This window comes from Myotis myotis, unplaced genomic scaffold (assembly GCF_014108235.1).
Source record: "Myotis myotis isolate mMyoMyo1 unplaced genomic scaffold, mMyoMyo1.p scaffold_m19_p_2, whole genome shotgun sequence".
Classification (NCBI taxonomy): domain Eukaryota; kingdom Metazoa; phylum Chordata; class Mammalia; order Chiroptera; family Vespertilionidae; genus Myotis; species Myotis myotis.
In genome coordinates this window covers 142,113,569-142,137,241 of record NW_023416324.1, presented here as the reverse complement: position 1 = coordinate 142,137,241, position 23,673 = coordinate 142,113,569, and positions in this window count along the sequence as shown.

Here is a 23,673-nt window from a genome sequence, read left to right as displayed (position 1 = left end):
ATTATTTTTTTTCAGTCCAAATTACATAATAGAATTGTTTTGATTTAAATTTATAAGAGATTAAGAATAATTGGTTTTAATAAACCATAATATATATATTAGGATGGTTTTCTTATACCTTTCTTTCATTTATTACACATAGCTTTGTTTCAATTAGAATTTATTGGGACTTTAGAGGTTATCCAATGTTCTTCTTCTAATTAAGCTGATTTCAGCATATAGATTTCCTTTACAAGGTCATTTTAATTTGAGTAATTTTGCATTTATTATTTTTAATCACTTATTTAATATACTTACTGAACATTTGATATGTGCTAGATCCTAAATTTATATTTGGAGACTATTAGAATTCAGACAGAAAGACATTGCCTAGCCCTTGTGATTTTGTTCTCTAGAGTCTAATATAGGTAAGTAACCAGAAATCACTATATGATAGGGTAGGTAAAATTACTGAAGGATTTTCAGGAAAAATATTATATGATTTGCTTTTGTGTTATATAAAGATCAACCTGGATTGCAATATAAAAGATGGATTAAAAGGGAGCTAATAGGAAATTAGTGGGACCAGTTAAAAATTACAAGGAAGAAGCAAAAAAGACAAGCTCTTATTTTTTTTTCTTTATTGATTAAGGTATTACATATGTGAACTTATCCCCCCCTTTTCCCCCTTACTCCCGCCCCCTCTCATGCCCTCACCCCTCTGGTGTCTGTATCCATTGCTTAGGCTTATATATATGCATGCAAGTCCATTGGTTGATCTCTCCCCCTACCTCCACCCTCCCCTACCTACCCTCTGAGGTTTGAAGGTCTGATTGATTCTCTGTCTCTGGATCTGTTTTTGTCTATCAATTTATATTGTTCATTATATTCCACAAGCTCTTATGTGTGACAAATAGTGTAAGCTGACCTAGATGGTTATAAAATAAAAAGGGAAGACTCATAATTGCTAACTTGATAATATTATTCATGATACAGGGAAACTCATAATTGCTAACTTGATAATATTATACATGATACATAGAGCTAGGAGAAAAAGGACACTGATGAGTAAAACTTAAGAAGTACTGAGTTTGAGGTAACAATGGAATATTTTCATCTGGATATTCAAGTTAGATATAAAGGTCTAAATCCCAGAAGTCAATTCTGAGCATAGAATTTTTAGTATCAAGGACCATATGGTGGTGTTATAGTTTACAGATAGACTTTACGATAGAAAGAAGAAAAATGGGTTAGAAACTTTTTAAAAAGTATAATTTTTCAAAAAGTTTGCTTAATATGAAAATGCAAAATTTTTTTTCTAAGTTCATAGGTTTCAATTACTTAATTTAAACAAACATTGCCTAGAAAATGTTGATAATTTCCCAGTCTCTATTAACATTTTTTTAAATATATAATTTTTATTGATTTCACGAGAGGTAGGGAGAGGGAGAAAGAGATAGAAACATCAATGATGAGAGAGAACCATTGATCAGCTGCCTCCTGCATGCCTCATACTGGGGATTGAGCTGCAACCTGGGTACATGCTCTGACTGGGAATTGAACAGTGACCTTCTGGTTTATAGGTTGATGCTCAATCACTGAGCTATGCCAGCTGGACTCTATAAAAATTTTTGAGGGTAAATTTTTAAAAAATTTTGGGCCCATCCCAGTCTTGTTCGATCTCTCCCCTCTATATTTTGTCAGTCATTATGGCCTGTAGAAATATATATCTACACTAATAAAAGACAAACATGCAAACTGACTGTGCCTTCGCTATGCCTTAAGCCATGCCCACCAGCCAATCAGAGCGACTATATGCAAATTAACCTAACCAAGATGGTGGCCTGCAGCCACAGAGCTGAAGCGAGCAGGAAGCTTGGTTGCTCCAGTGATGGAGGAAGCCAAGTTTCCCGGCTGGCTCTGAGCTCCACTGAAGGCAACAAAGTTTCAATTATAGAAGGTAAATAAATCCCAGAATAAAAAAAAAGAAAAGAAAAAAAGGAGAGGTTGGGAGCTTCTGTTGCCGAGGGGCTTGGCCAGCCTGGAAACGGCCCTCAGCCCCTCACCCAGACTGGCCCCAGTGGGGACTCCCCACGCTAAAGAGGGGTGTGGCCAGCCTGAAAACAGCCATCAGCCCCTCACCCAGGCTGCCCATGCATCCCAGGGGGGCCCCCACCCTGAAGGGGTGTAACCAGCTGCAAACAGACATCAGCACCTCACCCAGGCTGGCCAGGCACCCCAGTGAGGACCCCACCCTGAAGGGGGTGTGACCAGCTGAAAACACCCATCAGCCCCTCACCCAGGCTGGCCAGGCACCCCAGTGGGACCCCACCCTGATCCAGGACACCCTTCAGGGCAAACCAGCTGGCCCCCACCCATGTACCAGGCCTCTATCCCATATAATAAAAGGGTAATATGCAAATTGACCCTAACAGCAGAACAACTGGGAATGACTGGTCACTATGACACACACTGACCACCAAGGGGCAGACGCTCAATGCAGGAGCTGCCCTCTGGTGGTCAGCGCGCTCTCACATGGAGCCTCTCGTGCCTCCTCAGCAGCGCTAAGGATGTCTGACTGTAGCTTAGGTCTGCTCCCCACTGGCAAGTGGACATCCCCGGAGGGCTCCCGGGCTGCCAGAATGATGTATGACTGCCAGCTTAGGCCCAATTCCCCTGGGAGTGGGCCTAAACCAGCAGTTGGTCATCCCCCGAGGGGTCCCAGACTGCAAGAGGGCACAGGCCAGGCTGAGGGACCTCCCCGAGTGCACAAATTTTTGTGCACAGGGCCTCTAGTGTATATATATATATATATATATATATATATATATATATATATATATATTTCTAATCTTTAGTACCTCTGCCTTTATTGTAACTTTGGTTCCTCATACCTGAAAACTCTTTTATTGAGATAATGTGAGATTACAATTACTCAGATTACTCAGATTACAATTGCTCATCTCTTCAGTACTCTTCATGCCCAAATCTTATTTCTGTTATTACCTGAATTCTCTGTCCAAAGGCTTCAATGGCTTTTTTATTTCTATTACATGACCGAAGCCAATCAAGTAGCTTTTGGTGCACTTCACAGTCTAAGCATACCCTAACTAATTATCTTATTTTCTCCCTCATAAAGTGTGCAAACTCATTGCATCTTGATCAGCTTTACACATGTTCCTTTTGTCTCCTGAGCTATCATTTTCCCCTGGACTGCATTCTTCCTACCTCAGTCCTAATAGAATTCATTTTTCAAAGTCTCCTATTTTTTCCCCTGCCCATGTACCCCATCATTCATCCCTTCATATTCTAAACTTCTACAGACAAATGATCATACCACATATGTCCCACTAACTTTGAACAAATTTAACTCCTGAGGCAAGGGCTTATCTATACTAGTGAAAGCCTTAGTGCCTCTCATGCCTTTGCATCATCACAAGATAGCCTTCCCCATCTCATCACAAGATGGCTGCCACAAGATGGCAGGCAGGGGAGGGCAGTTGGGGACGAACAGGCTGGCAGGGGAGGGAAGTTGGCTGTGACCAGGCCGGCAAAGGAAGGCAGTTGAGGGAGGACCAGGCCAGCAGGGGAGGGCAGTTGGGGTGATCAGGCTGGCAAGGGAAGCAGTTGGGGGCAATCAGGCTGGCAGGGGAGCAGTTAGGCATCAATCAAGCTGGCAGGGGAGCAGTCAGAGAGTGTTCAGGCTGGCAGGCAGAAGCGGTTATGGGCAAGCAGGCAGGCAGGCAGGTGAGTGGTTAGGAGCCAGCAGTCCTGGATTGTGAGGGGGATGTCCGACTGCCGGTTTAGGCCCGATCTAAGATCGGGCCTAAACCGGCAGTCGGACATCACCTGAGGGCTCCCAGATTGGAGAGGGTGCAGGCCAGGCTGAGAGACAACCCCCCTCCATGCACGAATTTCGTGCCCTGGGCCTCTAGTTTAAATATAATAATAATAATAATAATAATAATAATAATAATAATAGCAACAACAGTAGCACTCATATAACATTACTGTGAACTTACCACATTCTACTTATGTATATTATCTCTTTTATAGGTAGATGAAGTAGATGTTATTAAAAAAACTTCCTATTTTATAGCTGAAGAAATAAGACCCAGCGAGATTTAGTAATGTTCACAAGGAATACAACTTTTGAATGGCACAGGATACATTTAGACAAAGGGGTTTGACTCCTGCGCCTGTGCCCTGACTCTGATCTTATGCTACTGTTTTATCATCTCCCATGTGCACATATAGCAATAGAAGTAACGTGCTTAAGTATTTTTGACAAAATAAATTTTAAAATCTTAAAGTAATTAATAGTCAATGATTTCCAAGGTTCTTTTGCATCATTTCAACTGCCTCTTAAAATGAAACACCTTATAATTTTTTGGTTTTGCTACTAATTTTGTTTCTTCACACTCTTTCCCTTTCCTTCAGTTGCATGAATGATTTTCCAATAGCCCAAATGCTTTTCTTGCTAAAACATTCTGAGTTCTCAGCAGTGACAACGTCAGTAAGCAATTAATCTCCAACAGTTCACCTACCATGTGTAAACTTCAGAGCTCAATTCAGTACTTCACACGACTCCACGTCCTAATTCTCTCCTGGAGGAGAAAGTGTATAAACCAAAAACAGAACATCAGAAAATAGTGAGAAATAAATGATGCAGATAAAAATAGTTTTTCATCTGTAAAGAAGTATGAGCACATTTTTCATGGAGAAAAATAATTCTGATCTTGGAACTTTTGGGGTTGGTTAATTTAAGGCTTTCTTCATTTTCGCCCTCTGCAAAACAGGTTTAATGATATTTGTGCATTATAGAAGGACATTGTAAGACTTAATTAAAGCTTATAAAACATAGAGGGGACCTCTTTGTAATTACCTTGTCATTCACGTTTGTCATTTAAGTTTCCTCTAGCGGACCATACCTTTTGTCAGTTGTAATGTAGAAGAAAACCACCGAACACCATGTAATATAATTGCGGAAAACAATTTTATACAGCCATAAGTAAGTAGCAACATAAGGCAAAATAAATTCCAAGCATAGAAATGCTGCAAAAATATAGCAACAGACTGTCACTGCGTAAGTTTCTACTCTTACCAATCTGGAGCCTACTTTTAATATAACAGTGCTATAGTACATCTTTAATAATGTAACATCAGCAAGAAGTGGTAAATATGTAAAATGATGGATGTGCTAACTCCTGGAGGAAATCCTTTCACAATGTGCACATATATCAAATCATCACTGTATACTTTTCCTATCTTACAATTTTGTCAATTATACCTCAAAGAGGTCATAAAAATATGACTAATGATGTAATTTTGCTTCTCAAACTCCCAATAGATTCCTATGTCACCCAGAGTAAAAGCCAAAGACCTAGACCTACAGGAAGTCCCTTACAGAAATGTGCACTCTTTAGTCATCTCCTACCTTCCTAACCACAAATGCCTCTCTCTCTCTAATCAGACTGGTTCTTTGCCAGGCAGGCTCCGACCTACCTCCTGGATTCTGCGCTGGATCTTTCACAAGTCGCCAGTGCTCTGTAGCCAGATTTCTGTATGGCTCCTTTTCCTCATCTCTCCTGTTTCTTACACAAATGATGTTTGACAGTGGGGTCTTGTTTGTGCATCCTATCAACAATTGAACCCTGAACTTTGTATCTAATGCTGCTCCCTACTCAATTGTTTCCCGTCTTTATCGCTACAAGACAGACTATAGATGTAAATTGCTCATTTTCTGTTTCTCCCTGCTAGATTGCAAGCTCCATGAGCATACGAATATTGAATCATCTTGTTTACTGACTTCTTCCCAGTACCTAGAAAACTGCCTGTCACGAAGTTGGTTTGCTGAGGTAAATATTTATTGAATGAACAAATGAGATGGAAAAATTTCAAATCTCAGAATGAAAATGTAGTAGCATGAGATATAGTCAATCAGGGATTTCACAAGGGAAAAAATATCTGGCTGAATTTAAAGATAAAACTTCATTTTATGTATGCTATTTATTGTTATCTTATAAATAGAATGATTTGTTAGGCTTTTACATAACTTAATAGTTCTTTAAAAATTTGTGCGTGACATTTCTAATTTATGGTAAATAATAAAGAAAAGGTGGCCCCATATCTCATAAAGTTACCAAGAAAAATTAATATTTTTCTTAAAAACTGGGATACCTTGTATGGTATCACCCACACTTGTCTTCCTGTTTTATGACTTTACTATTCATGCCACAAAGTAAAAGAGAGGAGAGAAAGAGGGAGAGAGAAGTCAAACAGACAGAATACAAATAAAATCTATAGGGTTTTTTTTTTTTAAAATCATGTTAAAAATGAAGAGATTTAGTGAATAAATATTAGTTTAATTTAATAATTATATATTTATACCAGTAGAAAAAAAATGTAGATTTATACTTGGAATACTGCCTTTGTTTATATGTGTCACATTTAAAAAATCAGTGTGTAATGGGAAAAGTGACTAGTAGGATTTAAAATCATGTTATGTGAGGGTAGACAAAGCAAAGAAAAACAAAACTAAACTAAAGAAAACAAAAAGAAGATTAGGAGAAATCAAACCCCCATTAAATACATTTGCCTATTATGCAGAAGATAAATTAAACTTGTTTTGTTGGTCCCCAAAGCAATAGACAGGGACAGATGAAGGATAACATATATGTAAGGAAGAGTGTGTGGTGTGAGAACTTCCCAGTCTAAAATGGCATGCCTGGCAGGTGGTACACTTTCTGCCAGTGATTATTCACACATATTAACTGGGTTGAGTACTAGGGTTGAAGTATTATGACAAAAGATGATAATCCTATACTATTATTAACTCCCTTCAGCTTTAAATACAATTTCTCTACACAAATTATAAAGATTAGAGGCAAACAGCAGAAAGAAAACACAACAATGGCCAGATTTCTGATGTATCATTTAAGAGCAAGTTTACAATTATATTATGAGTCTATAAAATTTTATAAAACATACCCATCAATTCCACTTTTGTAAATGTATCCTAAATTATCATTAAGATATACACTTCAGCATTGTCAATAATAGTGAAAAGCTGTAAACCATTTATATTTCTGAAAATAGTGGGTATGCTAAATAATTCATGATATATCTGAATGTTTTACCAATAAATAGCTAGTTAAGGGATGTTGTAGAAGAAAATTTAATAACATTTAAAGACGCACGGACTGTACGATTTCATTTTTTAAAATGTATAAAAGCTGTTTGTATAGTACAGTTAAATTGGTGGTAAAAATTTGCTTATATATTAATTCAAAATTGTCTATAATGTTATACTCATGACACATAAGTTTTATTTTATTATACACACACATACATATTGGAATAAAATGAAGAATATAAAATGCTGAAAATCCACATATATTTTCTCACTTTATTCTCTATTTCAGATTACATAAATTTATTATGTTTCTAAGAGAGGTAAGTGAAGAAAAAGAAATGACTTCTTTAACCTTTCTGGATAACTTGATACATACATTTTGTTTCCGCATAATATTTAGTGCCAAGTTATCTAGGAAAAAAAATTTTAAACAGAAGAGGACTGCGATTAAATATTATAATTGAACATCTTTGTTTCACTGGTTAGTGGTTAGATTGATACAGACCTTATAACACAAAGATACAATCTAATATGGCCTTTACCTAGAAGTGCTTTTGGTAGGATAAAAGAAGTCACTATACCAAACATTTAAGTTCTATTGTCCCCCAAGTCTATTGTGTTATTCTTTATATTATTTGTATTACTCTGAAAATTTACTTCAATTCTTCTCTAACAAACAAAAATGTGTTTAAAAATTTCTAGTTGTTTCCTTTTTTTTTTTTTTTTTTTTACATGTAGAACTATTTGTATGGGATAAAAAAGGGATGTAATTTCCTTTAATTTCCAAAGGGCTTACATAGTTCAACTACATTAGGTTCTTCATAATTTCTGACAAGAAAAATATGAGAAAACATCATCGCCTGTTCATCATACTTCATTCATGCTTGTTTTCCTGAGATAGACACATTTTTGAAACTATCTTTTAGAAAGAGCATCTGGTCCAGTAACTGTGTTTTAAAATAGGGCTGAAAAGAGTAGAAACACAACTGATTTTGCATTAAGAGGAACATGTCACTTGATATCTACTTTCTATTTTCAAAGAAAACACCATTTATTAGTTTTATTGCAATATTTATCAGAATGGACATTTTTACCTGCTAAGAAAACACAATTCAGCCAAGTAAATTTGAAGATCTAACTGGCTTTATTTATTAAGCGGTTGATGAATCAAGCATTATCCCACGTAACAACTAGAAGGGGCAAATGGAAGGTTTTTAATAGGAAGAAGGGTGGGGGAAGGGAGCAATTAACAAAGTGAAAAAAAACAAAACACAACAATTATATTTAGACTAGCATATCTTCATTTGCAGGGAAGGTTTTTTTTTGTTTGTTTCTGTTAAATCCTCACCCAAGGGTACTCTTCCATTGATTTTTAGAGAGATTGGAAGGGAGGGGGAGACACGGGGAGAAGGAAACATCACGTATTGGTTGCCTCCCACAAGATATGTGCTTCCAACCTGAACTTGCCAGGGAAGGGTTTTTATCATATGACCAGAGGCCTGGTGCACAAGTGGGATCCCTCAGCCTCGCCTGTGCCCTCTCGCAATCTGGGACCCCTTGGGGGATGTCAGACTCCTGGTTTCACCCAATCCCTGCTGCAGTCTGACATACCCCAAGGAATGTAGTAGTGCACGAAGCGGCAGGCGGCCGGGAAGGAGCCCAGAACCAGGCTGGGCACTGCGCCGTTCCCGCTCATCCCAGCCCCACTGCGCCCGCTGCCGCCACCGCTCCACAACACTGCCACAGAGGCAGGAGAGGTTCAAGGCACCGCAGCTGCACTTGCCAGCCATGAGCTTAGCATCTGGCACCTGTCAGTCAGCTGAGCGGCGCTCCCACTGTCGGAGCACACTGACCACCAGGGGGCAGCTCCTGTGTTGAGCATCTGCCCCCTGGTGGTCCATGTGCGTGATAGCGACCCGTCAAAACAGTCGAGCTGTTGATCGGTTGGCTGGTCGCTTAGGGTTGTATATATAGAGAATAGAGGCCCAGTGCACAAATTTGTGCATGGGTGGGGTCCAGATGGCCTGGTCCCAATCAGGGTAGATCAGGTGGGGTCCAGTTGACCCGGCCCCAATCTGAGTGGATCAGGGCAGGGCCTGTCTGGAGGAGGAGACGGTGGGCAGTTGATTGACTGGCCCTCCCTGATTGGGGCCCGATCAGGCCTGGCCAGCTGGGGGGAGGGGACAGATGATTGGCCAGTGGGCTCTGCCCCCTGATTGGGGTGGGGGGCTGATTGGGGGCCAGCAGCCTGGGGGAGGGGCTATGGGTGGTTGGCTGGCTGGCTCTGCCCCTGATCAAAGTGGGGGGGGGGCTGAAGTGGGGCAGAGATGGCTGGTGGGAAGGGCTGTGGGCTGATCAGGTGGTGGGGACCCATTGAGGGTGGGGTCATTTGGGGAAAGGAGCTTCAGGCAGTTGGCCGTTCAGCCCTGCCCTTGATTGGGGTGTGTGGGGGGGGGCTGATCTTGGGTGTGGCCAGGCAGAGGGAGAGGCTGCAGGAGGTTGGCCGGCCAGCCCCACCCCCTATTGAGGTGGGGGGGTGACCAGGGGCGGGGCTGGCCAGGGGTGGGGCTGCGGGGGGTTGGCCAGCCAGATCCAACCCCTGATCAGGCTGCAGTGGGTGTCATAGCAACCAGTTGTTCCTGTCATTACAGTGTTCTGATTGCTGGCTTTTTATATATATACTATAGGCCCGGTGCACAAAAATTTGTGCCTTTGGGGGGGAGGGGGGTGCCTCAGCCTGGCCTGTGCCCTCTCGCAGTCTGGGACCCCTTGGGAGATAACAACCTGCTGGCTTAGGCCTGCTACGGGTGGCAGAGGGCAGGCCCAATCCCTAGATGCAGCCCCTGGTCGGGCTCAGAGCAGGGCCAATTGGGGAGTTGGGGCGCCGCCCCCTGTCATGCACAGAGCAGGGCTGATCAGGAGGTTGTTACCACCCTCAGTCACGCTCAGGGTAGGGCCGATTGGGGGGTTGGGGCACCGCCCCCTGTCACACTCAAGGCAGGGTCGATGGGGAGGTTGTGGTGCCACCCCCTGTCATGCACAGAGCAGGGCCAATCAGGGGGTTGGGGGGCTTCCCCCTGTCACTAACAGAGCAGGGCCCATCAGGGGGGTTAGGGTGCTGCACCCCATGGGGATGGGGGTTGGGAGCCACACCCTGTCACACACAGAGCCGAGGGCGATCAGGGGGTTTGGGTGCTGCCCAGGAGGCCTTGCAGCTCCGCTGATCCCGGTGCTGGGAGGCATATTACCCTTTTACTATATAGGATAGAGGCCTGGTGCATGGGTAGGGGCCGGCTGGTTTGCCCTGAAGGGTGTCCTGTATCAGGGTGGGGGTCCCGCTTGGGTGCCTGGCCAGCCTGGATGAGGCAATGATGGCTGTTTGCATCTGGTCACACCCCCTTCAGGGTGGGGGTCCCCACTGGGGTGCCTGGCCAGTCTGGGTGAGGGGCTGAGGGCCGTTTTCAGGCTGGCGGGTGACTGAAGCTCCCCACCGCTCCTTTTTTCCTTTTTTTTTTTTATTCTTGGATTTATGGCTGTCACTGGAGCTGAGAGCCAGCTTTAGCTGTGAAACCTCGCTGCTGAAAGCAGGTTTCTGGCTTTGTTTATTTTCTGTATTTGAAACTTTGTTGCGACTCCAGCTCTGAGATCCTGGCTGACTGAAAAGAGGTTTCTGGGGTTTTGTTTAGCTTCTATATTTGTAACAATGTTTCTTAGCAGCTCAGAGCCCAGCAGCGGTAGGCAGGGAACGTTGGAGTCCTCCATCTCTGAAGCAAGCAAGCCTCATGTTAGTTTCAAGCTGCCTGGCTGCCGGCCGCCATCTTGGCTGGCAGTTAATTTGCATATCTCGCTGATTAGCCAATGGGAAGGGTAGCGGACATACGCCAATTACCATGTTTCTCTTTTATTAGATAAGATAGATTGCCTCTTTCTATGGGGGATAGAGAAGGCTCTTGTAACAGGTTACCTCATTTACTAGTATGTTGACCAGAAAATTTCAAACTAGTTGATTAAGATTTTATTTCTAGGAGAGGTTAAACCGGTACTTAAGTCAGGGATTAAATCTACATTTGGTATCATGGACTTTAGCACAGTGATGCCATTTGGAACTTGTAGTTTTCTTTTTAGATGCTTTTCAGCATTAGCCTAGAAAATGGAACTTTAAAAAATTGTTTCTTACAAATCAATGCACTCCAGAAGTGGCTTTTAAATCATATTTTGAAGAGCATACAATGAAGCTATGACTATGTCCAAATATATGACTGAATATGATATCTAGGCAAGTATTTCTTTTTAATATATTTTATTGAGTTTTTACAGAGAGGAAGGGAGAGAGAATGAGAGTTAGAAACATCGATGAGAGAGAAACATCAATCAGCTGCCTCCTGCACACCCCCCACTGGGAATGTGCCTGCAACCAAGGTACATGCCCTTGACTGGAATCAAACCTGGGCCCCTTCAGTCCACAGGCCGATGCTCTATCCACTGAGCCAAACCTGTTAGGGCTAGGCAAGTATTTTTAATCCTGATTATAACAATCTTTCAGACCCTATCAATGGAACTTCCTCATAGTCAATCCAGTGAGAATGTAATCATCAGAATTTTTTTTTACCATAACTATATTAATGGCTAATTGTATTATACATGTAGAAGTTTCATTGATTTCACAATGAGAATATGGAAGAGATGAACTGAAAGAAATTATTTATTTTTGTAAATGGAGATTGACATTTTCTATTACAATGAATAAACAGAAGTGAAGTTATCAATTTATCTTACTAGTGAAATTGCATTTTTCATTATAATATGTAAAAAATAAATAATCTACTCCTACTTCTTTTATTAGTGAATTACTTTTGCAAGTCAATGTTTTTCTCAATGTTTACTGTGTCAGGATATATTTAAGACAAACCTGGCTTCTAAATCCAATGCAAATCTTCTTAAAATATCCTTAAGACTGTCACCATTTTTTTTTTTTTTGTAAGGTCTGACATGAGTTATCTATGCATTAGATATTTTTACAATCACATATTCACAGCATAAATAGGCACATATACACACAAACACCATATACATACAGAAACAAACCACCCATCTATACCATACACGCACGCACACACACACACACACACACACACACAAGCTGTTATTTCACTGATCAATGGCCTTTGTTATTTCCTACAAGGCCTTTGGTTGACCTGTCTCCAGTTATTGATTTTGGGCTATTTCACTTAGAAGGAAATAGGTAGCAATTCAATTTCCTATTATTCAATTTAGAAGTAAGGAATTAGTGTCACAATGAAGAAAAAAGAAATCATATACTGTGTAAAAATGAAATATGGTATATTTTGTGAAGGGAGATGAAGAGAAGAGACTGTTAAGAAGAATGGGAAAGATCTAAGAAAGGTAAAAGGCTTGATGAGAAAAGGTAAAGAAATGACAATAAATATGACCACATAGACAGAGGAAGAAAGATGGGACTGAATAAAGAAAGGAGATTTGGCGAGCACAATCTTCACTGTTTGTGTCAGAATGGCTTTTCTTTCTCATAACAAGGGAGAATATTTGCAAAAGGAATGAAGACACATCCGTTTTCCTCTGGCATTTTCTGAGATTGATTCTGCTTCTTCTCTGGTAAATTCTTAAGTATAATGAGAAAAGTAAGCTGACAAGGCTGAAGAAGAGTCAAAAAGGGAATTCAATTATTTGACATATTTTTATGGTTCAAGAAAATTCCTCTTCCACCATCACCATCTCTAGCCAGCCTCTAGTACTAATGAGTAGCTTAGAACTTAGCCGACCTAAATGATTTCATTTCTAAAAATATATTTTTTAAATTCCACCATTTGTTTCGTTTGGAATTCCTTTGCTCTTACTTTGTAATAAAAAGACATTCATTTCCTATGTTACATAAACTCTTTTGTCAGGTTTAACAATGCTAACTGGTAAAATAGTCTATTAATTATCAGGACTGATCTGCTCTCTATTGTTTTTATTGGATACATGTGGGCAGGGAGCAGAAGGATAAGGATATTTTATTTCTCTTTTTATTTGTTTTTCAGTTTACAACCATCTGGCACAAACCTGAAGCTTGTGGCAGGAGTTCCATTAAAAGGAGGAATATGAAAACATGGACAGGGGTTGTTTTCATAACTGAAGACCCAGGCTGGGCTCACATACTTATGGAGGCTTAGATAGAAGAGCTAGTGTGATTACATATTTCAGAAACCTGGACATTAGGCTCTGTCACGACTTACAAAAAGAAAAATAAATTTGTGGACTTTCCCATAGGAAAACATAGATTACTAAATGGGGATTTCTTATTACTTAGTTATTATTAAGAATACAGGTCTGAAATCAAGTTGGATCCCCTTTCTGCACACTCTAGCTATGTACCTGCAGGTCTTTCATGATTTCCTCATATAAAGCCTCCCACCAGGCACTGAGCAAAAATCAACTGCTGCTGAGTGTAGATTAGTAAATATAGCTCCATATGACATCAATCCTAAACCAGACACTTTACCCAGATTTTTTTTTATAATGAAAACATATTTATTCACCACATAAATTTGTCTTAAGAGATTGCCATATTTGTTTTAGATCTTTTTTTTTGAGTATTATAAAGAAGTCTTTATTGTTGAGATTATTACAGATGTCCCTCTCTTTTTCCCCCATAGCTCCACTCCATCCAGTTCCCACCCCCCCTAGGCCCTCACCACCCTATTGTCTGTGTCCATAGGTAATGCATATATGCATATAAGATCTTTGTTTAATCTTTTCCAACACCACCCCCCCTCATATCCCCTTCACTCTGAGAATCTTCAGTTTGTTTCATTTCCATGCCCTTGATTCCATTCCATTCACGTTTATTCTGTTCATCAGATTTTTTATTCATTTGATTCTTAGGTATACTTGTTGATAGATATGTATTTATTGTCACTTTGTTGTTCATAATTTTTTATCTTTATCTTTTCCTTCTTCTTCTTTTTCTTAAAGAATACCTTTCAGCATTTCATATAATACTGGTTTGGTGGTGATGAATTCCTTTAGCTTTTTCTTGTCTGTGAAGCTCTTTATCTGACCTTCAATTCTAAATGACAGCTTTGCTGGGTAGAGTAATCTTGGTTGTAGATTCTTGCTATTCATCACTTTGAATATTTCTTGCCACTCCCTTCTGGCCTGCATAGTTTCTGTTGAGAAATCAGCTGACAGTGGTATGGGCACTCCCTTGTAGGTAGCTAACTGTTTTTCTCTTGCTGCTTTTAAGATTCTCTCTTTGTCTTTTGCCCTTGGCATTGTAATTATGATGTGTCTTGGTGTGGTCCTCTTATTTGGGGTTCTCTGTGCTTCTTGGACTTGTAAATCTATTTCTTTCGCCAGGTAGGGAAAGTTTTCTGTCATTATTTCTTCAAATAGGTTTTCAATATCTTGCTCTCTTTCTTTTTCTGGCACCCCCATAATTCAGATGTTGGTATGCTTGTAGTTGTCTCAGAGGCTCCTTACACTGTCTTCATATTTTTGAATTCTTTTTTCTTTTTGCTTTTATGGTTCAGTGTTTTTTGCTTCCTTGTATTTCAAATCATTGACTTGATTCTTGGATCCTCTAGTCTACTGTTGAATCCCTTTATATTATTCTTTATTTAAGTCAGTGTATGCTTATTTTCTGACTGGTCCTTTTCCATTTTTTTTGGCATTCTCACTAAGATCCTTAAAGGTCTCACTAAGTTCCTCAGAGGTTTCTAGAAGATTCTTGAGTAACCTTATAACTGTGGTTTTGAACTCTATAGCCAGTAGTTTGCTTTCTTCCATTTCTTTCATTTGTGACATGTTTCTTTGTCTCCACATTTTGGCCTCTTCCCTGTGTTTGTTTCTATGTATTGGGTAGTAGCTAAGTCTCCTTGTGTTGATAGAGTGGCCTTTTGTAGTAGGTGTCCTATAGGGCCCAGTGGATCAGCCTCCCCGATCAACTAAGGTGAACACTCTTAGTGCACCCCTTTGTGGCCTGTGTGCATAGTTTTTTTGTAGTTGAGCCTTGATTGCTGTAGGTGTCACTGGGAGAAATTGACCTTCGGGCTGATTGGCTATGGGGACCAGCTGCAACAACAGTGGGGGAGCTTGCTGTGCAGGAGACACCCTTATGGAGCAGGACTTGCTTCAGTGGGGTTTTGGTGCTCAGTGAGTCTGCCCCTTGAGTGTGTCACTTATGGATGTGAAAAGTTGTAATCTGGTATGGTCTCACACTGACCACTGGGTACATTTGTTCTTGGTTTTCCAGGGAGGTGCAAAGTCAGCCACTGCCTGGAGCCGTCCAGCAGGAGCTACAGAGAGATCTGCAGATTCCTCCTCTTTATATCAGGTTTGGAAGTGTCCATGCAAGGCCCAGCTGTGAAGCAAGACAGGCTGGTGCTGGTACTGGCCCTGTGCCTTTTATTGATAGCTTTGGGGCTCCCTGACCCAGCTGCAGCTTGTTTGACAGGTTTTAGGCTGAGAAAGGACAGGCCCTTCATAAGCAAAAGCTGCTGTGCATAGTTTGGGTGGGGTTGTAAATCAGGTGGGGGGGTCTCAGAGAATCACCAGGGCAGAGAAAACAGAAATGGTTGCCAGGCAGCCCACCACTGGGGAGGTCCCAGCATGGGAACAATGACTGCTGTGAGCACCTCTGACTGGAAGAAAGCTGCCCCCGAGTTCCTGCCTCTATGCCAGACAGTCTAGTTTCTCCCTGTATGTGTCTGGGTCCCCCAGAGCCTCATCTGGCACTGGAGCTGAGAGCAAGCGGGAGCTTGTAAATTCAGCTCATGGTGCCAGCCTTTTAAGAGGAGCAGCTGGGTCTCCAGCAGCCTGTGTGTCACTCATCCCCAATCTGCACTGGTTTTTACTGACCGTAGTTCTTACTGCCAGTAGGGACTTCTTTCCCCAGGTCTGGGACCCTGTGCTAGGGGACTGGGACCCCTCGCTCCTCTTGGCAGCCTCTGCAGAAGCAATCTCCCTCCTGATTAAAAAAGCGGCACACCCAGGTGCCGGACCAGCCCGTTCTGCGCCTCCGCACCTCCTGCCAGTCTCAATGGACTTTCTTCTTTACCTCTCTAGTTGTAGTACTTCCACTCAGTCAGCTTTCCCGCAGTTCTGGATGATAGTTGTTCTGCATTTTAGTTGTAATTTTGATGTGGTTGTGGGAGGCAGCAAGTACAAGGGTTTACCTTTACCGCCATCTTGGTTCTTCTCCTCTTTTACCCAGAATTTAAGTAAAGTAGCACTTCCCTGGCTCTGGGTCCTTGAGGTACTGGTTCTCTGTTACTAATCTCAATGACTTCCAGAACATTTTATTTTGTTCTAATGTAAAAAAGAGCCTGCTTTAATTTTCCAGATTATCTGAGGTGGCTATTAAAACATGGTCACTCTTGCTATCTAATTTTCTGGAATATTTATGCTAGTTCAATTATTAAAGATGGCCTAATCTCTGTACTTGAGTCTGTTATAGAGTTTCAATTTCCTCAACTTTTGGATCTTTGTTCCTCTAGTACCTAAATTTTGAGCATTACTTTGTATTTTTAATAATTTTTATTTTTAAAAGATTGGTATTAGTGATGATTAAAATAGCTCCTTAAAACAAAGTACTGGACATTATGAAAATATTGTTTATAAATACCTTAGAATAACGTATAAAATTATATGCTCTAATGCAAGTAAAAAATGGATGTTATATCATTAATAAATACATAAAGAGACATCTACTAGATAGGTAGATAGATGATAGGTAGATAGGTAGACAAACCTATATCCAACACATATATGTTAACCAAAAACGGGCTGGAAAAGAGGCTCTAGGTGGAGACATTATGTGTCTGTGTCCATTGGTTATGCTTATAAGTATGCATACAAGTCCTTTGGTTGATCTCTCCCCCTCCCCCCCACCCTTCCCTCCCGTCCCTCTGAGGTTTTATGGTCTTTCTTTTTAATAGCCATCATTGTCTTATTTATAACTAGAGGCCCGGTGCATGAAATTAGTGCACCAGGGGCAGTGTCCCTCAGCCTGGCCTGCACCCTCTCTAATCTGGGACCCTGTGGAAGATGTCTGACTGCCGGTTTAGGCCCGATCCCTAAACCGGCAGTCAGACATCCCTCTCAGTCTGGGATTGCTGGCTCCTAACCACTTGCCCGCCTGCCTGCCTGATTGCCTCTAACTGCTTCTGCCTGCCAACATGATTACACCCTAACTGCTCCCCTGCTGGCCTGATTGCCCCCAACTGCCCTGCCCTGCAGGCCTGGTCACCCCCAACTTCCCTCCCCTGCAGGCCTGGTTGCTCCCAACTGCCCTCCCCTGCCAGCCTGATCTTGCCCCCAACTGCCCTCCCCTGCTGGCATGATGGCCCCAAACTGCCCTTCCTTGCTGGCTTTGTCACCCCCACTTGCCCTCCCCTGCAAGACATCTTGTGGTGACCATCTTGTGACAATGTCACAGCAGCCATCTTGTGACGACGTCGCATGACACCACCTAGGCTTTTATTATATAGGATGCTCTAATGTCTGTCTCCTCCTACTAAAATATTTACTTCTTAAAGGTTGGATTTTTATCTTTTCTCTTTTTTAGCTAAAGTAACCTCAGTGTCTAAGCCGATAATCATAATGCAGTAGATAGAAACAAAAATTGGTTGTGAAGAACCAAACCACCATAATTGGGAGATGTACAAATATCTCAAATCAATAAATGGCAAATAGGAAATGGTAATTAATTGAGAACTGCAGAGAAGATCATGAGTGAAACTTCTTAAGAAATCATACAAATGATCCTGGATAAAGACATTCTCATCCAAGTAAAGAAGATAAAGAAATGAAATTGATATTGAATGTACAAAATAATACATGGGCATTTTTTTTAGCTGTGGTGAGAGGGTTAACTTGAAAGTAGGCAGATAAGGCAGGGGTTCAGTGGAAAGTAAAGGCAGGTGAAACATAGGCAGGGGCAGACATAGCAGTTTGAGCAAGCCTAACCACAGAAACCAACCATGCTGAAAAAAATAAAATGTTTTTGGATACAGAGTGGCAGGCATGGAAAACCAAGGGAGAGCCTGCAGTAACAAGGTGTATGTACACATAGAAACAGAAAACATTCAAGACAGTTGCTAGAGAATCAATCAGGTGATGACACAGGTAGACATAGAAGCAGGCTTGTAGCAAATATATACCCTTGGACTACAAGGCTTTAACGGGCAGCCCACTATTAGGTCTTTCTCCCCTTGTGGGGAGTCTGAATCTGCTTGTAACAAATTTCCCACACTTTCCTTAAATCTTCTGGTCCATAGAGCTCATTGTTCAGTGTTCCGAGAAATGGCCCTGGGAAAACACCTCGGCTCACCATTCCAGTTATCAGTGGCACTTTAAACATAGTTACGTATAACCATCTTGGCTGTAAGGATAAAGAAAGGGAAGATATTCCAATCAAAGACATTCAAGAAAATATATGACTTCAGTCAGTAATGATGTATAAAAATATGATATAAGCCCTGGTCAATATGGCTCAGTTAGTGGAGCATCATCCTATACGCTGAAGAGTTGCTGGTCCAGTCCCTGGCCAGGGCATATGCCCAGGTTGTGGTTCAGTCCCTGGTTGGTGTGCATGTGGAGGCAACTGATCAATGTTTCTCTCTCTCCCCCTCTCCCTTTCTCTCTCTCTAAAATCAATTAAAAATGTGATATATCATTAATAACTGGAAAACTAATTTAATTTTCAAAATAATATATATTTCATTGTAAAATATTTAAATTTCAGAATATTATAAAATGAGTAAAGTATCACATAAATAAATTTATTCATTTTTCCTTTATTTGCAGCATCATGAGTGATATCTTTTTCTGAAAATCCTAAATATCAAAATCCTCTACAGTCTATGAAAAGTTTTGTTCTCAAATCAGGATAACCAGGTTTCAATTGTTAGAATGATGTTTGTCTTTTCTGAAATGTTGATTTCACTAATCTTTGATGCTATTTTTGGTGGCTATACTCTAGCCTTGCACTCATAATATAGAAACTTTTACTAGCAGGGTCCTTTTCATGTCTAAAAATGATTTATTTGAAAGAGTAAATGTGCTTGTCTTCAGGACATATGGTATGCAAAATGATGAAGTTTCTATAAGGGCAGACATTTTTTATTATTTAACTTTGAAAAACAATTGGCATCTATTAAAGTGATGTTTATAGCAATATTCCTAAAATCCTACATAATAGAACCCTAATATGCAAATTTACCAAAGGGCAGAACAACCAGTGGAATGACTGATCACTATGATGCATACTGACCACCAGGAGGCAGATGCTCAATGAAGGAGCTGACCCCTGTTGGTCAGTGCACTCCCACAGGGGGAGTGCTGCTCAGCCAGAAGACTGGCTCATAGCTGGCTAGCACAGAGGGGTCGCGGGAGCCTCTCCCGCCTCCGCTGCAGGAAGGTGGTAAGGAGTGAGGGATCCCGGACTGAGAGAGCCCTGGACTGTGAGAAGAATGTCTAACTGCCAGCTTAGGACTGATCCCTCTGGGGGTCAGGCCTAAGCTGGCAGGTGGACATCCCCTGAGGGGTCCCAGATTGCAAGAGGGTACAGGCTGGGCTGAGGGACCCAGTGCAAGAATTTTATGCACCAGGCCTCTAGTGTATAATAAAAGTTTACTGTGTTTCAGGCAAATACTAACATACACAAACAAAGCAGATATAGTCTAAGCTTACATGAAATGCATAGTCTATCAGAATAGAAAGATAATCAGAAATCAAAATGAATAGGATGACGAGCCCTGACAAGTTATATGAATGATCACAGTGCAGTCATAGCGAAAAACAGGCTTTAGGTCTGGGGGCAGTGCTCAACACAAGTGGGCAGAGAAGAACTCTCTGAGAATATGAAAAGTTAAGATCTGAAAGAATGAAGTAGAGGATACCCAAAGAATTAGAGTAAGTGTAAAACAGAGAAAAAAAATTATATATGTGCAAAGACTCAGATATGTGAAAAACCTTGACTTGTTTGAGGCAATGGAAAGAGTCAAGTAGGGTAGAAATAGAGCAATAGTATAAGGAAGACCAGATAAAGGAAAGGATACATAGAGATGGGTTTAGTGGACCATGATACGAAGGTGGTAATTTATGTATAATGGAATTCATTACATTATTTTAAGAGTGAGAATGACATGATATGATTCATGCTTTATAATGGTTACTTTCACTGCTAAAGAGAGAAAGAGATGAGGAGCAAGGATAGAACTAAAAACAACAGTAAGGAGAGTATTATTACTACAGTCCAGAATAAAAATATGGTGGCAAAAAATAAGGTAAAGGCAATACAGACAACTGATAGTCCTTGATTACGGGTTGCATATGCCTATGGGGTGAGAGCAAGGGTGGTATCAATATTGACTCTAAGTTTTGTGGTCTGATCACCATGCTGGATAATAATGACATTTGCTGATAATTAGAAAGCTGATAGCCAAATAGATTTAGAAATGTAATTTTAAAATACCTGTTAGACATCAAAGTGAATTTGTCTAACAAGCAGATGGATATATGAACCTAGAGCTCAGAGGGAAGATATTGACTATAGACATGAATTGTGAATTACTGAAAATGTAGATGATGTTTAAGTCTAAGAAGAGATAAGATAGCCTAAGAAGAAAGTTTAGAGAGCAGAGGAGAAGTTAATTGCAAAGAAGATAGTGTCTATAGAGGAAGCATGGAAGCCACAAATAGTGTCATTTCATGAAAATCATAACTAAATGTATCAAATGCTACTTAAAATTCATGTAAAATGAGACGAGACCTGAAGTAACATTAAGGTAATGGATATTTTACTCAGTCACTCACTTCTCATTCCAACTTCTGAAAGTATTGCTGATTGACAGCTCTCAGCTGTCAGCCTTTTTTAGAAATGGCTGACAAGCTCACATATTTTTCCTGAGTAAGCCTAAAACTAATGGCTGGATTATTTAAGGTTTATATATACATTAGTAACACTTTTCCCCAATAGAGATAAATCAAAAAGTCACCTCATTTTCACAATTCCTTGATTTGCATCAAAGCTAAAAATTTAGCTTTCAAACTAAATTATCTTTCACTCTTGTTCTGTTTTCTTCCCTCAAAAGGTATACAGTCTCTAATTAATTTATTGTATGCCAATTTATATCTTAATGCCTGTTTTCCAGGTAACTGACCTGTAATCAAGCTGAAATTTTAAAGCTAGTTCATGAGCAAGCCAGATGACAAAGAGAACATTGTCTGGTGGTAGTGGAAAATAGATAGCCTGGCATAGCCTAGAAGTGTAATTATTAAGATTTTTCTCGGGGATGAAATATTCTGTGGAGGGAAATACACTAGCAGGCAAAATGTATATATATATATAATTGAGGGCTTTTAAATTGGATAGCTTTTGCCAGGAGCACTTTTATGAACTTTGTGGATGATGAAAGTCTGGAGGCAATTAATCAGTAATTAAAGCCTAATATGAAAGCCTCCTTGGCAGCATATAAAGATATTGTAGTCTCCTGCAGTTAGGAAGCAGAGAAAGCTGAGAATCACGTCCAGATTTAAGCTTTTGAATAAAATAACTTCAACAAATGTTAAATTTTCAATTGGGAAGGTCTACTGTGTCAAGGTCAGAATCTGACTGGAAGGGAATGCAACCAAAGTCACCAAAAGGACACATCTGGATTAGTGCATTAACCTCTCACATTCCCCAAACTCTCAAGTTTGAAGAAGAGGTACAGTGGGGCCTTGACTTATGAGTTTACTTCATTCCGAGACCGAGCTCGTTAAGGAGCTCGTTAAGGAGCTCGTTAACTCAAATTACTCTATCAACTCAATGCAAAAAATCGGCCGAGAGACAGCTGGTATCTCAAAAAATTTGTTCGTCGGGACACTCGTAAGTCAAGGCCCCACTGTATTACAATTCTTTCTCATAGGGGCTAGCAAACATTCATCTTCTTAAAGAGGATGCACATGTCTCTGACCTACAAGAAAACAGCCCACTCAACCAGTCCTTCCCAACTTCCCTTCTGACCACTAAGCCAATTACTAAAATTAAGTTACTGCCTAACTCATCATGGAAACCTTGTGCCAGCAAGTGGAGAGTATGGCTATAAATGCTGGACTGGCAGGTACCTGGAGAAACTGAGAGTATGTGGGTGGGAGACAACAGATATTGAATTGAAAGAAGCAGAACATAAAGTTAGATAATAAACAATTTATCAATATGGGAACAATTTTTCAGATACAGATTTTAGTAACCTAGGAAATATTTCCAGAAAACAAAACAAAACAGTGTGCTGCTAGGACCAGGGTTTTGGACCCCTTAAGGACAAGTCTCTGTTTCACTCCACCAGGAAAACCTTTGATACCAATAGATGCACTAACTGAGACTAACGAGAATCTACACTGGGTAATACAGACAGGAGAGAATAAGTACCAGATGTGGCCTCAAGACCATTTGCTCCTAGAACTTATGCTAAGCAAGGGAATCTGGGCAGTGCAAGTCAAAGATTGTGACAGACACTCTGCTGAGACACCCAGACACGCCTTCAGGTCTTACCTTCCTCGGCTGCTGAAAGTTTTAGTTATAAGCCCTCTCAGGAACCCTGCTCAAAATCATACCCTTCCCCTGAAGCTAACTGCATGTAATGATTGTTTCTTTTGCGGATACAAATTTCCAAAACTCTTTCACCAACTGTGGGCAATTTGAAAACTTACTCTTGCAAATATTTATCTATTGAGTAGATCCAAGTATTTTTTCTTTATACTGTTAATATGGTACATTATATTATTTTTTAAATATTAAACCGATGTTAACATCTGGGATAAACCTTAGTTGTTATGAGGTAGTAGTGTCTTTTTTTGTAAAACATAGTTCTGTATTTAATAAATACTTTTTAAAAGATATATGTCTCATCATAAGGGGTATTTGGAATTCTTATCATACTATTGTCAGCTATCGTTGTCATAAATATGCTGGTCTCATAAAAGAAGTTGGGTTCTGTTCCCTCATAATGAAATTTCTGTGAGATTTTTAATATTTCCTACTTAAGTGTATAATAAAATTCATAATTCATCACCAAAGCCATCTGGGACTTGAATTTTATTTTTGGTAAATGTTAAACTATTAATTTAATTATTTAAAGAAGTAAGGCTATTAAAATGCACTACTGCTTCTGTGTAAGTTTTAATAAGTGTCTTTCAAAAAAACTTATTCATTTAATCTAATTTGTTGAATTTACCATCATAAAATTGTTATATTTTCTATTATCTTTTTAACATCTGTTGCATGTCCCATTTTTATTCCTGATATTAACTGTGTTCTGTTTTTCTTGATTAATCTAAGTTTCATTAGTGTATAAATATTTTATAAGGACAACATAAAACTTGTATCATTTTCTTTAGTTTTTGCTTTTTTCATTTATTTCTGCTTTTAATTTTAGTATTTAGTCCTTTTTTTCTATTTTTCAGTGTTTATTTTGATTTGTAGGGTAGATTCTTAGAGTAAAAAGATCATTAATTTTTAATAGTTTGTTTCTTTTTTAAATCTTTGTAAAAAATCT